At 44.9% G+C, this 15,173-nt stretch overlaps 1 protein-coding gene, 1 non-coding gene and 1 pseudogene across 2 annotated transcripts in view; 2 read left to right on the forward strand and 1 right to left on the reverse strand.

The window, feature by feature from the left end:
- Positions 1-982: 982 nt before the first annotated feature.
- Trnam-cau lies at positions 983-1,055 on the reverse strand. Its single transcript has one exon. It is a non-coding gene; the product is annotated as a tRNA-Met (tRNA).
- A 4,846-nt stretch (positions 1,056-5,901) lies between these two features.
- On the forward strand, positions 5,902-6,515 carry LOC118569059 (annotated as a pseudogene).
- Positions 6,516-10,476: 3,961 nt separating this feature from the next.
- Positions 10,477-15,173, forward strand: part of Cyfip1 (cytoplasmic FMR1 interacting protein 1) — a 94,372-nt gene continuing 89,675 nt past the window's right edge. Inside the window, 1 exon segment of the mRNA XM_036183640.1 lies at positions 10,477-10,545. The gene's annotated coding sequence lies outside the window, so the exon portion shown is untranslated.

Below are 15,173 nucleotides of genomic sequence, written 5' to 3' on the forward strand. Positions count from 1 at the left end.
TTATAAATACCCAGCCTTAGCTTGGCTTGTTTCTGTCCAGCTTTTCTTAACCTAAATTAGCCCATCTACCTTTTGCCTCTATGCTTTTACCTTTCTCTATTTCTGTGTATCTTTATTTTCTTCTTCTTCCATGTCTGGCTGTGTAGCCAGGTGGCTGGCCTCTTCTTTCTTGCTCCTTGATCCCACTTGCTTTCTTGATCCCTCTTTTCTCCTTCGATTTAGTCTCTCTGCCTGCCACCCTTGCCAATCTTTTCTCCTGCCTTGCTATTGGCTATTCAGTTCTTTATTAGACCAATCAGTTGTTTTAGACAGGCACAGTAAGACAGCTTCACAAAGTTAAACAAATGCAACATAAAAGAATGCAACACATCTTTGCATCATTAAACAAACGTTCCACAGCATAAACAAATGTAACACACCTTAAAATAATATTCCATAACACTTCCTTCCCTAATTTAGGGTTGGTAAATTTGAAGAAAGACAAAATGGTTGATCGGCCCACAGCTATTGTGTAAGTATGTTCTGATTTGGCCTTGAACTTGTTGAGAGAATCCATCAACAACAGGCTCTACTGGTAGAAGAAAGACCAACAAAGCCCTTTTTTTTTTTTTGGTTTGTTTGTTTTTTGGTTTGTTTGTTTGTTTTTGAATGCCTAATGCCGTTTGTTGAAGGAGAGAGGAGGATTTTTGTTTTGTTTTGTTTTTAAAGATTTATTTATTTATTACATATACAGTGTTCTGTCTGCACATATCCCCACAGGCCAGAAGAGGGCACCAGATCTCATTACAGATGGTTGTGAGCCACCATGTGGTTGCTGGGAATTGAACTCAGGACCTTTGGAAGAGCAAGCAGCGCTCTTAACCTCTGAGCCATCTCTCCAGCCCAAAGAAATAATTTTTATTTATTTATTTATTTATATAAAGATTTTATTTACCTACGCACGGGAACTCTCCAAAATTAAGAGAGTAAAATGTATTGTGGCTGCCCCCTCTGAGGTTCGAACTCAGGACCTTCAGATTATGAGACTGACGTGCTGCCTACTGTGCTAAGGAGGTGCCTGTGGGAGGAGGTCTTAAATATAGGCTTACAGCACAATGGGAGAACCCTGGAGGGCAGAAGTTCGATACCGATTTATTACAGTCTTGCATCTAAACTGTTAACGCCCAATATGCAGGATACACAGACAAGGAGCTTCCCTTAAGCATTCAGGAGGGTGGAACCTGTCAGGGAATTAGCATAGGGAGGATATTAAGGTCAAGTACAGCAAGCAAGGCAACAGTTACCCAAAATGGGGGCCAGGGCCCTATAGGTCTCCCCTTTTACTAAAAAATGAGCTTCTGACTTAGGTTTCGTGGGATGTCAGCAGGTCCCACCTGCCCAGGCCACAGAGGCTCTCTGTCTTAAGTTGGTGAGCACCCCCCAGATATTACCCGTCTCTGAATACTCATTATCATACAGGCTCAATCATGTGAAAGCCTCAGAGTTTCCTACTCTCACAGAGTTAGATATCCTTGACACTTGAAGTTCAAGATTATACCCAGTCTACTTTCTGTGCATTGTTGCAAAGCCTTTGATTTAAGCTGTCAGGCTTTTGTCTCAGACCAGGAGGATGAGGAAGAGGGTAGCCATCTTGGAGTTTACCATCTTTATTACCTAGCCATGGACCCTCCTGCTAGCTGCCTCTCAGGGAATCTAACTCCTAATCTCTCAGGATTTCATCAGGACCTCTTCCTTCATTCTTCTCTCTCTGTCATACTCTCTTACCCTTCTCCAGTCTACCATAACACCATTATAGCAAGATTTTCTCCAGATGCTATCATCTCAACTTTAGACTCGCTGACCTACATAAGTATAAGAAATAAATCCCTATTCCATAGAACTTATCCATTCCTGCTATCCTGATGAAACAGCACTGGATAGACTAATACATTATCCTGGAATGAGTGACATAAGGGATGATGTCACAAGGGTTCTTAAAGTCAGGGGGATAGAAAAAGAAAGTTCTGATGACAGAAGCAACATTAGGGAGAAATTAAGCCCTGGCTTAATGATGTTGAGAAGGAGACAGGAGTTGGGATAAGTGAGCTGCCTAGAGTAACCAGAAAAGGAAAAGTAGCATGCTTTCAGGATCAGTGCTCCTGGCAGGCAAGCATTACCTGGGAGACAGAATGTATAATGTGATGCTAGTCTGCTAGTTTTCCACAGCTGCTTTAACACGTCATAATTTTAGTGGCTTAAAATAATTATCTTTCAGCCGGGCAGTAGTGGTGCACACCTTTAGTACCAGCACTTGGGAGGCAGAAGCAGATGGATATCTGTGAGTTTGAGGCCAGCCTGGTCTACAGACTGAGTTCTAGGACAATCAAAGCTTGTCTCTAAAAAAAACCAATAATAATAATAATAATAATAATAATAATAATAATAATAACAATAATACTAATAATGCCTCTCGAAGTTCTAAGCATATATTTGTTTCTGTTGTAGAGTTTATCATTTTCTAAATACCTCAAGCTTATCTTGTATGTATATACACTAACCATTTTGTTTCTCAATGAATTGACTAATTTACCAAGATCAAATTATGTCGTTCCCCGCCCCCTCTGGCTGTATTCCTTGATTTGAAGTCTTCTTGGATACTGTGGATGAAAGAATAGCTCTCACAAAGAAATAAGTGGTTTACTCTGAAGCTAAATGTGAGTGACACTGGCCTAGGAACACAGGTTCTGATTTCTCCAAATACCACATTCCAATGTGTTGACAGTTCTACCACTTTTACAACAGAACAAAAGAAATCCTACATCAAGGCACTTTTCAAAATGCACTGGTGGAAACATCAGGTAGACAGGCTACAGAAAAGTTGAGAAGCATTAGCTGTAGGCCTCAGTTTGGGTCTGATGGCATTGTTAGCATTCTGCTTAGTGGAAAAGAGGAGTCTATTTGTATATCCCAAAGGATTTACCTAATGATAACAACAGCAGTGGGAGGGAAATAAATGGCTACTAACGGAACTAAAGATGGCTCAGAATAGTTTGGCTCTGGACTTGCAAAGTCACTAAAGTTCTAATACATATCTGCACATTATTGAGGTTCTAACCAGTCTGTGTAGTCACAGCTTCTTTCCAGGAATTTTCATATAAAACATTACCATAGCCAATCTGACTATCTGATGATTAATTTCTGCTTAATAGATCACTTTGCATCTTCTAAATTTCACCTACTTTGTGTCTTTACATTTTAAGTTATAAGTTGTTTCTCTTAAACAACATGCTTGGACATCTTTTGATCTGATATGACAGTATTTTTAAATTATAGTATTTAACCCACTTTCACTTGATTACTAATATAGATGGATTGAAGTCTAACAGCTTCCTTTGTTTCTACTCAGGCTCTGCACTTTTTTGCTCATTTCCTGCCTTCTGGATTGATATTCTAGTTTTGTATTATTGCTTTCTTTGGCAGTATGTCTTATTTATAATAATTGCTATAGGACTTTAATTTTTTCCAGATAGGATTTCATATCTTTCAACTTTCTTTTAAAAATTTCTTTAAAGTCATTGTTGTATTATGTTCTGTGTATGTGTGTTTTGCCTGCATATATGTTTGTGTATCACGTTGCATTCCCAGTGCCTACAAAGGTTGAAAGGTGGTGTTAGATCCCTTCAAATGGGAGTTACATACTATTATGAGCCACTATGTGGGTGCTTGGAATCAAACCAGAGTCCTCTGACAGAGCAACTAGTGTTCTTAACAATTGAGCCATCTTTCCAGTCCCTGGGTTCTAACTTTCTATGTAACTGAGGATGACCTTGAACTTCTGATCCTCCTACCTCTACTACCAAGTGATAGGATTACAGACATGTACCACCATAACCGGTTTATTTACAATATTTTAAAAATACTATTTATTTATTTCCTGTGTATTGGTGTTTTGCCTGCACGTACATCTGTGTGAGGGTGCCAGACCCTCTAGAACTGAAGTTAGAGACAGTTGTGAGCTGTCGTGTGAGCACTGGGAAGTGAACATGGGTCCTCTGGAATAGCAGTACAGGAAATGCCCTTAGCCCTGAGCCGTCTCTCCAGTCCTACTTGCAATATTTTTAAATAATCAGTTTATGGTCTATTGACCGACCTACAGTATAAAAAAACCAACTAACTAAACAAAATGCTTTGGAAAGTAAGCTTGAGGTTCAGCCTTGGGCAGGGAAAGCAGAAATCTGTGATTTGAAAATGTTTGTGCTCAGGAAGCAGCCTGGCCATGAAAGCCCTTATTTTTTAGGAACACAAGAGACCTCTAGGAATTTCCAGTCTCGGAATATTATAGATCACAGTAATTCACTAGTCAGGATTCATTTGCCATTACCTGTGTCTTGTCAAGATGACTACCAGTCAGTCCTTATGGTCTTCAAAACATGCCCTCCCTGTGCCCACCATCATTGTTCTTAAGAACTGGTGTGACCACTAAGTGCATCCCAGTACCCAGCATCAAGCAGGTCACCAAGATTGGACCCTAGGGTTGTAAAATCAAAGCACCAGGAGCCACGACAGACACATACACCAAGACATCTCACTTTGTGTGTGTGTGTGTGTGTGTGTGTGTGTGTGTGTGTGTGAAAGAGTCTGTTTTTATTATTACTAGACAGAAAGAAGATGTTGCTGTGGCCTAAAGAGAAATCCTCTCAGCTACAGAACACTTCTCCATGATACCTAAACCTCAAAGCAAACACGGCCCTGCCCTGGGAGTGTGGTGGTATTGTGTTCCCTGAAATATTGTGCACTCTAATAAACTTATCTGGGGTCAGAGAACAGAACAGCCACAATATTAAACATAGAGGTTAGGTGGTGGTAGCACACGCTTTTAATCCTAGCATTCCATCAGCAGAGATCTATCTGGATCTCTGTGAGTTCAAGGATACAGCCAAGCATGGTGACTCACACCTTTAATCCCTGGAAAGTAATGGCAGGAGGCAGAAAGGTATTTAAGTCGTGAGGACAAGGACCTATAGCCTAGTTAAGCTTTTAGGTTTTTGAGCAGCACAGTTGAGCTGAGAGGCATCCAGTCTGAGGAAACAGGATCAACTGAAGAACTGGCAAGTTGAGGTAGCTGTGGCTTGTTCTACTTCTCTGATCTTCCAGCATTCACCCCAATACCCGGCCCGGATTTGTTTTTATGAATAAGACCTTCTAAGATTCCTGCTATACTGAGAGGGTTGCCATAAAGCCCAAATTTGCTCAGTCTAACTATGGTCTAGGTCAGGTTCCCCTATAACATGTTAGGATCAGAGACTGGACTGAAAGGAACAATGATTAAGAGATTTCAGCAACAGACCCCCCCCACACACACACACATAGTAACTGAGCAGAGATAAGGAGCTTGTCTTTGCAATGACAGGGATGCCTAGAAATGCTGATCAAGCACAGGAAAAAAAAATTAGCACTGGCTAGTTTTATGTCAATTTGATACAAGCTAGAGTCATCTGAGAGGAGAAATTCTCAGTTAAGAAAATGGTTCTGTAAGATCCATATGTAGGCAAGCCTATAGTGCCTTTTCTTAACTAGTGATTTATGGGAGAGGGCCCAGCCCATCATGGGTGGGTAGTGTCATCTCTGGGATGGTATTTCTGGGTGCTATAAGAAAGTAGGTTGAGCAAGCCATGGAGAGCAAGCCAGTAAGCAGCACCCTTCTATGGCCTCTCTACCAGCTCCTGCCTCCAGGTTCCTGCTCTGCTTGAGTTTCTATCCTGACTTTCTTCATTGTTGGACAGTGCTGTGTAAGTGTAAGCTAGATAAACTCTTTCCTCTCCAAGTTGTTTTGGTCATGGTGTTTCATCACAGCAATAGTAATAACACTAACTAAGACAGAAATGCATGTATAGAGCACAGTGGAGAAAATGATCTCCATACAATGGTACTAGAGTAAACTTTGAAGATGGCACTCTTGGCTCTGTGTGGCACTCTTCCAATCCAATCCCCCTTAGCCATGGAAGAATGATATTAGACTATTGAAAAAGACAGTTCAGTTCTCTGAGAACTGGTTCCACCCATTTGTAAAGCAACAGGCTGGCTCACTTTAGTCCAATAAGCCCATTTAGCATAGGAAACTTTGGAGATGCATTACCATCTGTAGGCTCAGGAAATTTTGCAGTTGGCTCTCCTGACATTGACTCTTTACCAACATCTGCTCAAATTATCTGGACTGTGTTTGAACCAGTTAACCCACTCTCTGGCTTTGGGGGTGATCTTTGGTAATACAAAGACTCAGCATAGAAGAAGCCAGCCATCAATTCCTCATCTGTCTTTTACGTTTCCTGAGCACATAGAACACTCACTTGCTTGGAGGGTTAGAAACAACCCACCTAGTAAGGCAACCATGTTGGCCTTCAAATATACATCTCTGCTTTTACCAATGATGGTTCGACACTAGCTCACCTCCAGAATCAAGAAGAAAGCACAAATGTGTGATTTGTTTTGAGTGGCCACAACTTCTGTTGCTTGGAATGTGCCAGAAAGATCTATGAAAAGAGAATGCCATTTTATCTAGCTTGCAGACAATTGTTATTTAGGGAGTCCAAAGTCACCATATACACATATGTGTATGTGGGCTTTTTTTTCAAGACAGGGTTTATCTGTGTAGCTTTGTGCCTTTCCTGGAACTTGCTTTGTAGACCAGGCTGGCCTCAAACTCACAGAGATCCACCTGCCTCTGCCTCCCGAGTGCTGGGATTAAAGGCGTGCGCCACCACTGCCCGGCTTATATATGTTCATAAAGGCATAGGTGTAATGGTATCTCCAGTAAACATTCTAATGAACTCTTGACTATTATTACACTTTATAGTATGTATGGTATATATATACATATATAATATAATATCAGATATAATACATATTATATATTATATGAGAATGTATATGTTATTCTGATCCCAGATTTATATATATATATATATATATATAGTGGATAGCCATCCCAGCATTGGCCTGGAAGTTCCAACCCCATTGAGGCTTCAGTAATGGTCACGCCCACAAGGCAGGGTGGAGGAGGAAGCGGAAGACCAAGGATCAGGAGGAGGTCTCACTCTTGGTTCTGGGACCCTGGACACTGGAGGTAGACCAGGCAGAGTTCTCCAGAGAACACCACCAGACTGCGCTATACCTTTACCAGACCCTGCAACCTACCCCTTCATTTGTAAGTTACCACACAAAATAAAGCTCCCTTTTAACTACGTGGAGTGGCCTTAATAATTTCACACACACACACACACACACACACACACACACACACACACACACATATATATATATATAAAATCTGGGATCAGAATGACATACAGGCTGTGGTCCAGCTAATCCAACAATGGCTGCCTATAAACGGAAGTTCCAGGAGTCCAGTAGTTGTTCAGTCCTTGAGGCTGGATGTTTCAACCAGTCTTCTGTATATGCTGGAATCCAGAATAAGTAAGCCCCAATGCCAGTGAAGAAATGGACTTTCTTCCAAGAACAAGAGCAAGAGCAAGCAGGCAAAAAGAGCTTCCTCTTTCCAGGTCCTTTATACAGACCACCAGCAGAAGGTGTGGTCCAGATTAAAAGTGGCTCTTCCCACTTCAAAATATCTGGATTAAAGTTTCATCTTCCCACCTTAAAGATCCAGATGAGAAGAGGGTCTTTCCCCACGCACCTCCCTCCCTTGTCTGTCATGTGGTGGTATGGGTGAGCGAAAGATGCCCTCCCCCGCATCCCTTGCTACCAGTGGCAGATGAGAGAACAGGCCCCAGGATCATGAGAGTGGGAGAACTAGCTCTGACCCTCACTAGCTGTAGCACACAGGAGAGCAGATCCTGCAGTCCACCAGGGCACCACACTAAAACTAACCCTGTTGTCAAGAGCACAGGTGAGCCAGCCCTGAGGGTGTAAGAACAGGAACTCTGGTCCCCCACAAACACCTTATATGCCCACTACAGCAATTGGCAGAGAGAGCCCTGCACCTCACCTGGGCAATACAGGGGAGCTGGCCCTGGTGGTGAGATTGTGAGTGAGCTGAACCGGACCCAGGTCCTGAGAGCAGGAGAACAGGCTGCATTGGAGGGGCTGGCCCGGTAGTGATGGAGAGCATTCGAGGCAGGGGGTGGAGGGTGATAATGGGGGAAAGCTGGCAGGCTGACCAGTCCAGCTGATGCCCAGGCCCCAGATCTGGCCTGTGAGTTGGGCCAGCCCAACATTCACCTCATCTATGAACTGTTACAGCATGAGAAGGCAACAGACCTACAGATCCAAAACTGCAGGATCTCCATGACACAGGACAATGGTGGAGGGGGCAAGCCCCTTTGAGGACCCATTGCTCAGACCAGACTGATGACTCATGGCAGTGAGCACTCACAAAGGGAGATGAAAGGACCAGATGGTGAAATGTGTGTGTGACTCACGGGGCCACACCACAGCTTCCACAGCCAGATTCTTTTTCTTCCTTTCTTCTTTCTTGTTCTGCTTTGTTTTGCTTTGGTTGGTCGGTTGGTTTGGTTTCTGGTTTTTCTTTTCAATTTTGTTTCACTTTGAGGGGAAAGGTTGCAAGGGTGGAGGGTGGATGTGGGGACGGAGGGGTGTGTGTGTGTGTGTGTGTGATGTCTGCGACTGGGATGCATGATGTGAAAACCACAAAGAATCAATGAAAGTTAATAAAATCTAAAAAAAAGATAACAGGCTTTAAAAGTTTAAATCACATATCACACACACAAAAAGAAAAGAAAGAGAGAAAGAGAGAGAGAGAGAGAGAGAGAGAGAAGGGAAGGAAGGAAGGAAGGAAAGAAGGAAGGAAGGAAGGAATGTCATCTCACTTCAAATGATTTAAGAAAAAACTCCTCACAGATATGCCCAGCCATTTGGGTTTTAGTTAATTCCATATGTACTCAGGTTGACAATCAAGAGTAGCTACCACATCCCCATAGGCTTATTCGAGTGCTTGCTTCCCAGTTGGTACAACTGTTCGGGAAGGATTAGGAGGTGTGGCTTTGTTGAAAGGAGCTGTGTCACTGGGAATAAGCTTTCAAGTTCCAAAAACCCAAGCCAGGCGCTCGCGCTCTCTCTCTCTCTCTCTCCCTCTCCCTCTCCCTCTCCCTCTCCCTCTCCCTCTCCCTCTCCCTCTCCTTCTCCCTCTGTGTCTGTCTGTGTGTCTGTCTGTCTCTCTCTTATATGGATAAGATATAAGCTTCTGCTCCACGGCCATACCTACCTGCCTGCTGTGGTGCTCCCCACTGTGATGGGCATGGACCAACTCTTTGAAACTGAAATCAAGTCCCCAATAAACTTTTTCTGTAAGTTGCCATGGTCACGGTGTCTCTTTACAGCAATAGAAAAATAGCTAAGATAGTTACACCAACTCTAAGTGCCTCTGGACTGATGCACCTTGGGTCTGGAACCCTGACTAGGGGTGGTGAGTGAGTGAAGAACAGACATCCAGATACATGTACAGAGAAGCTGGGGCCAGGTGGGCTGTGCACTCTGAAGGAACCGTACCTACTACTTCTGTGTCTGGACACCTTTGCCGGCACCAGGCACTCACGTGGTACACAGACATACATACTAGCAAGCAAAAACATTTATACACATAAAATAAACTGAATCGAATCTTTCTTTAAAAATACATGTTTAGTGAAATTTCCCATTCTGCCTCTTCATAAACTGTCTAGTCCTGGAATTCTTGTCCTCATCCGGCCTGAGCCTGAGCAGAGTTCCAAAAAATCATGGAAAACTCTTGAGGCTGGTGAGCCTAGCAGGATGGACCTGGGTCTCCATCCTCTCCCAGCTAGCAGATCAACCCACCCGCTCGATGGGTGGAGCCCACCACGCACATCCCGGCTTCCTTTGCTGCGGTGACCCGAGAGCGGGGCAGCAGGCGGGGCTCCGAAGCGGGAGTCTCCAGGACCCACGGGGCCGATAGGGCCGACCCGGGGGAGCCTGACCCAAGGCGGCTAGTGGACGGAGGGAGGAGCGCCGGGAGGAAGGGGCCGAGCCGCGGAGCACCGCCCCGGAGGAAGGGGAGGAGGCCGGGTGTTTCCTGGTGCATTCCCGACCCGCCCAAGTGACTCATTGGGGTAGGAGAGCTCCGCGGGCCCGCCCTGGACAACCGAAGGCGGCGCACACCAGGTAAGGGCGCTCGCCGGGCCGCGGGGTCCCGCTGCCTTCGCAGCCCGGTGGGGCGAGCCTGCAGGAGGCCTCGGCGTAGCCTCTGGGACCTCTCGGCTTCCCAAGATTGCCCCCCGGGCTCTGGAGTCCCGGGGCACTGCACGCCGGCTCCCGAGCTCAGGACTCCCGGCCCAGCTCGGCGGCTCCCTGGCGCTCTCCCCGGAGTCACATTCCAGAATCCCCGGACCACGGGCTCCCCAGCGCTGATGGCCCATTTCCTCGCCGGTGTGCATCCTGCACTCCCGTGGCCCAGCTCCCGAGTCCCGAACCCCCGGACCCCCGCCCCGACTCACCCCTAGATCCTGGGATCGGGGAGGATCCCAGATCTCGCGCTTCCGGCACGCGGCTCAGCTCCAAAGAGGAAGAGACAACGTTAGTGTTTGGTGTTTTACTGTTGAAAAGTAAGAAGCAGACTATAGTGAATGTTGCACTCAAGTGGGAAAACAGACCCGAGTCCACCATGGTTCTGCCCTCAGAGGAAAGGAAGGAGATTGTAGTTCAGGGCAATCGTTCTCAGATTTTTGGAAAGAGAGAGGCATTTGGGGCTTTGTTAAGGAAACCGGATTGTTCAGGAGCAGTGGTGCGCCGCCGCACATTCATACTGAATTTTATACTTTTAGCCTAATACGTCTGCTTAATTTGTAACATTTTGTGAGTATGAGAAAAGCAGAGATTTGCATTTGGGGTTGGGGTGGGGGGTGAGGCAGAGGGAAACGTCTAGGCGATCCGAGTGCTGCATGGGACAGTACAAGATTGTCTGCGAAGATTGCTTAGATGATTCTTGTTGGAAGCATCAGGGATGATACTCGGTACTGCTGCAGGTACTGTGACTGAGATCACTGTTTGCCAACTCGGGGATTTCGCTCCTAAATACTGGAAAAAATCGAGTTCATTGGTTGGAAGTTGAAGCACACCAAACTGTTGGTATGCGTGAATACCCGCACTCCCCTGGCCCCGAGCGAGGATGCTAGTGATTCTTAATAAAAAGCCTGGAGCAACTGGCACAGAAGGAATTGATCCAGTTTTTTAAAGAAATGTAAGCCACTGCAGGCTTGCATTGTAAGAATTCAGTAGGAATGTTGTGAGATTCTCAGTTGCTCGCTTCCCCTAATAGTATCCTCAGTAACATTGGCAAAATGGTGCAGTTGAAAAGTCCCTCTAAGAAAATAAGTGCACCAGGGATTAGTATTTGCAGAATGGTGTATTTAGGCTTTTTTTTTTTTTTTTTTAAAGCATTGTTTGTGTGTATATGTGGTATGTGTGCTCTTGTATGTGGATGCACAGGTGTGTGAATGTGTTTGCAGGAGTTCAAAGACTGATTTGGAGTTTTCCTTTATTGTTTTCGACCTTATTCTTTGATACAAGACTTCTCAGCTGAACCCAGAGTTCACTGATTGAACTAGTCTTGCTAGCCAACTTGCCCTGTCTCCATCTTCTAAGCCCTGAGACTCCAGGGAGGCGGCCATGCCCGTTGGCATTTACATGGTTCTGGAGACCTGAACTCCTATGCGCACATTTGTGTGGCAAATGGTTATCTACTGAGCATCTCCCTGGCGCTTAAGTGGATTTTTAACGTTGTGTATAGTAAAATGCATGCTTTGGAGTGTTCACTGCCGCTGTAATTAAGATGCAAAACTAGTTCCTGTCTCCTCAGAAATGTCCTTATTGTGTTCCTTGTAGTTAGCCTTTTCCTACCATCAACCATAGTACTGCTTTGCTTTCTCCAGAAAGCTCACGGCAGCCTTTGAGTCTGCACTTGACATGTTACTATGCTATCAGTAAAAAGTAAGGGAGTGGGATGGGGAGGGGAGTTGCTACAGTTAAGGCCCGCCATGGTCTTTTTGTTTGTTTGTTTGTTGTTGCTGTTTCTTTGTTTTTTCAAGACAGGGTTTCTCTGTGTAGTTTTGGAGCCTATCCTGGAACTCGATTTGTAGACCAGGCTGGCCTCGAACTCACAGAGATGTGCCCAGCTCTGCCTCCCAAGTGTTGGGATTAAAGGTGTGCACCACCGCCACTGCCGCCTGGCTCCCACTGTGGTCTTTTATCCGCTGAACACTATTAAGTGAAAATGTGTGATAACTTATGGAATATTGTGTTACAAAAAACCCTACCCAAATATGTCTGTAAGAAGTAAAGTCGGTTCTTTGAGAAGAGCGAGCCTCGGGAAGGTGAGATCGCTTAATGGGTAGAAACACTGGCTGTAGAAAGTGTGACAGCCTGAGTTACAACCCATGGTGGAAGGAGAAGAGGAAATCCTGAAAGGTGCCCTTTGCCACAAGGACACTGTGATTTGTGCCCAAATTCACCCTCCAACACACACACACACACACACACACACACACACACTAAACAAGTCCTTCTTTAATAGGAAAAACTGTAGTTCTGGATACAATCTGGAAGAAAGACTAGAATGCTGTGCTCTCGTTCTCTCTCGCCCCTCCTTCTTTCCCTTTACTTTATCTTTTTAAAAACCTTTGTTTATATATTTGACTTGTGTGTAGTGGTTGCCTGCAGGAGTTTGTGTGCACCTCACTCATGCAGGAGCCTGTGGAGGCCAAAAGAGGGCGTTGGATCTCTTGGAACAGGAGTTACAGGCTATTAGGAGGAGCTGCCGTGTGGGTGCTGGGAACTGAACCCAGCTCCTCTTGAAGAGCTCTTAACTGAGGAGCCATTTCACTGACTTCTTTAGTGTGGATGTGTTACAATGCATTTGATCAGTCTTCTGTTAGTGATGTTGTTTTTCAGAGTTATTTATTTCATATGTATGGGTATTCTGTCAACGTGAATGTCTGTGTACCACATGTGCACCTGGTGCCCACAGAGGGAATTGGATCCCCTGGCACAGGAGTTACCATGATTATGAGCTGCCCTGTGGATGCTGGGAATTGAACCTGGGTCCTCTGGAAGAATAGTCAGTGCTCTTGATCACTGAGACATCTCTCCAGCCCCTGACACTGTGATTTTGTTGTTTTTGTATGTTTTTTCCAAACAGAGTTTCTCTGTGTAGCTTTGGCTGTCCGGGAACTTAATCTGTAGACCAGGCTGGCCTCAACCACATAGAGATCTGCCTGCCTCTGCCATTTATCTTTACCCTGTTGACACTTGTGTCTACATCTTTGTATACATGCTCAAATGTATCATTCTGAAGGTGTCTTAGACACTGTTGTATTGCTGTGAAGAGAGAGACACCATGACAAAAGCAACTCTTAGGAAGCATGTAATTGGGGGCTGGCTTACAGTTTCAGAGGTTTAGTCCATTATTATCAAGGCAGGAGCATGGCACTGGAACAGTAGCTGAGAGCTACATCCTGATCCCCAGGCAGAGAGAGAGAGAGAGAGAGAGAGAGAGAGAGAGAGAGAGAGAGACTGACTGGGTCTGGCATGGGCTTCTGAAATTTCAAAGCCCAACCCCAGTGAAACATTTCCTCCAAGAAGGCTACACCTCCTGATTCTTCCAGTCCAGCGGTTCTTTTATGATGATGATGATGATGATGATGATGATGATGATGATGATGTGTTTTAATTTTATACATCAGCCATGGGTTCCCCTGTCCTCCCCCTTCCCGCTCCCACCCCACCTTCCCCTCAGCCCCTCCCCTCCATTCCCATGTCCTCCAGGACCAAGACACCCCTGGGGACTCATTTAAACCTGGTGGATTCAGTACAGGCAGGTCCAGTCCCCTCCTTCTAGGCTGAGCATGTGTCCCTGTGTAAGCCCCAGGTTCCAAACAGCCAGCTCATGCACAAAAGGACAGGTCTCTGTCCCATAGCCTGGGAGCCTCCCAAACAGATCAAGTCCAGCGGTTCTTAACCTGTGGGTCTCTACCCCTTTGAGGTTTGAACAGCCCTTTTATAGGGGTTACCTAAGACCATCAGAAATACCAGGTATTTACATTATGATTCATAACAGTAGCAAAATTCCAGTTATGAAGTAGCAACGAAAATAATCCTATGGTTGGGGGTCACCACAACATGAGGAACTGTGTTAAAGGGTCTCAGCATCAGGAAGGTATGAAGGTTGAGAACCACTGTTCTAATCCTCAAATGGTACCACTCCCAGATGACAGAGCATTCAAATAGATGAGCCTGTGGGGGCCATTCTTAATCAAACCACCACAGAAGGGAAATTCTTTTGCTCACTTTCTTACCACTTCCTACGTTTGGGGCATTATCGCTTCTCCTGTAAAGGTGCAGATCATGAATAGTTACAGATCTTGTTATATGCTGTAGCATCAGAGCAGCATGGACAGTGAGGGGGTGTGGCTGACTGCCGGGAAAATTATTTACACAAAAAGACAACGTCCTGTAGTTTGCTGACTTCTCAGTAGTTCATGTATTAACTATTCTCACAGTCCTCCAAAATAGATGCAGTTATTGCTTACACTTCATGGATGAAGAGCTGACAGATGAAGTAGGCGTCCTGAGATTACATGAAAAGCCAGGCTTTGAACTCAGCCATCAGATTCTTTACCTTGCAAGTTTCAAAATTAGAAAAAAAGGGACAAAATACGGTCCCCTAGTTGAGTCTCTCAGGCATCTGTGCATTGAGTGTCACAGCAGGGTGACCCCGACTTTCCAGCGGTCCTCTCTCCCTCCCATTGGGTGTCTAAGTCGTGGTTTTTGATCTGGTTCACTTAGCAGCAACTGTTAGAGAGGTGAATTAGGGGTCTGTTCTTCTAGAATATATATACGTTAATAAAAGGGGATTTATTATATTTGCTTCCACATTAGGAGCCAGATAGTTCAGTAGTTACTGTCTGTATGCTTTTTTTTTTTAATCATGTTGTTTTACATCCTGAAACTTCGTTGAATTCTTTTTTTTTTTTTTTTTTTCTTTCCAAGACAGGGTTTCTCTTTAGCTTTGGAGGCTTTCCTGGAACTTGCTTTGTAGACCAGGCTGGCCTCGAACTCACAGAGATCCACCTGCCTCTGCCTCCCGAGTGCTGGGATTACAGGTGTGCACCACCACTGCCCGGCCTGAATTCTTTTTAATAACTCTT

The sequence above is a fragment of the Onychomys torridus genome, chromosome 1 (genome assembly GCF_903995425.1).
Source record: "Onychomys torridus chromosome 1, mOncTor1.1, whole genome shotgun sequence".
Taxonomy (NCBI): domain Eukaryota; kingdom Metazoa; phylum Chordata; class Mammalia; order Rodentia; family Cricetidae; genus Onychomys; species Onychomys torridus.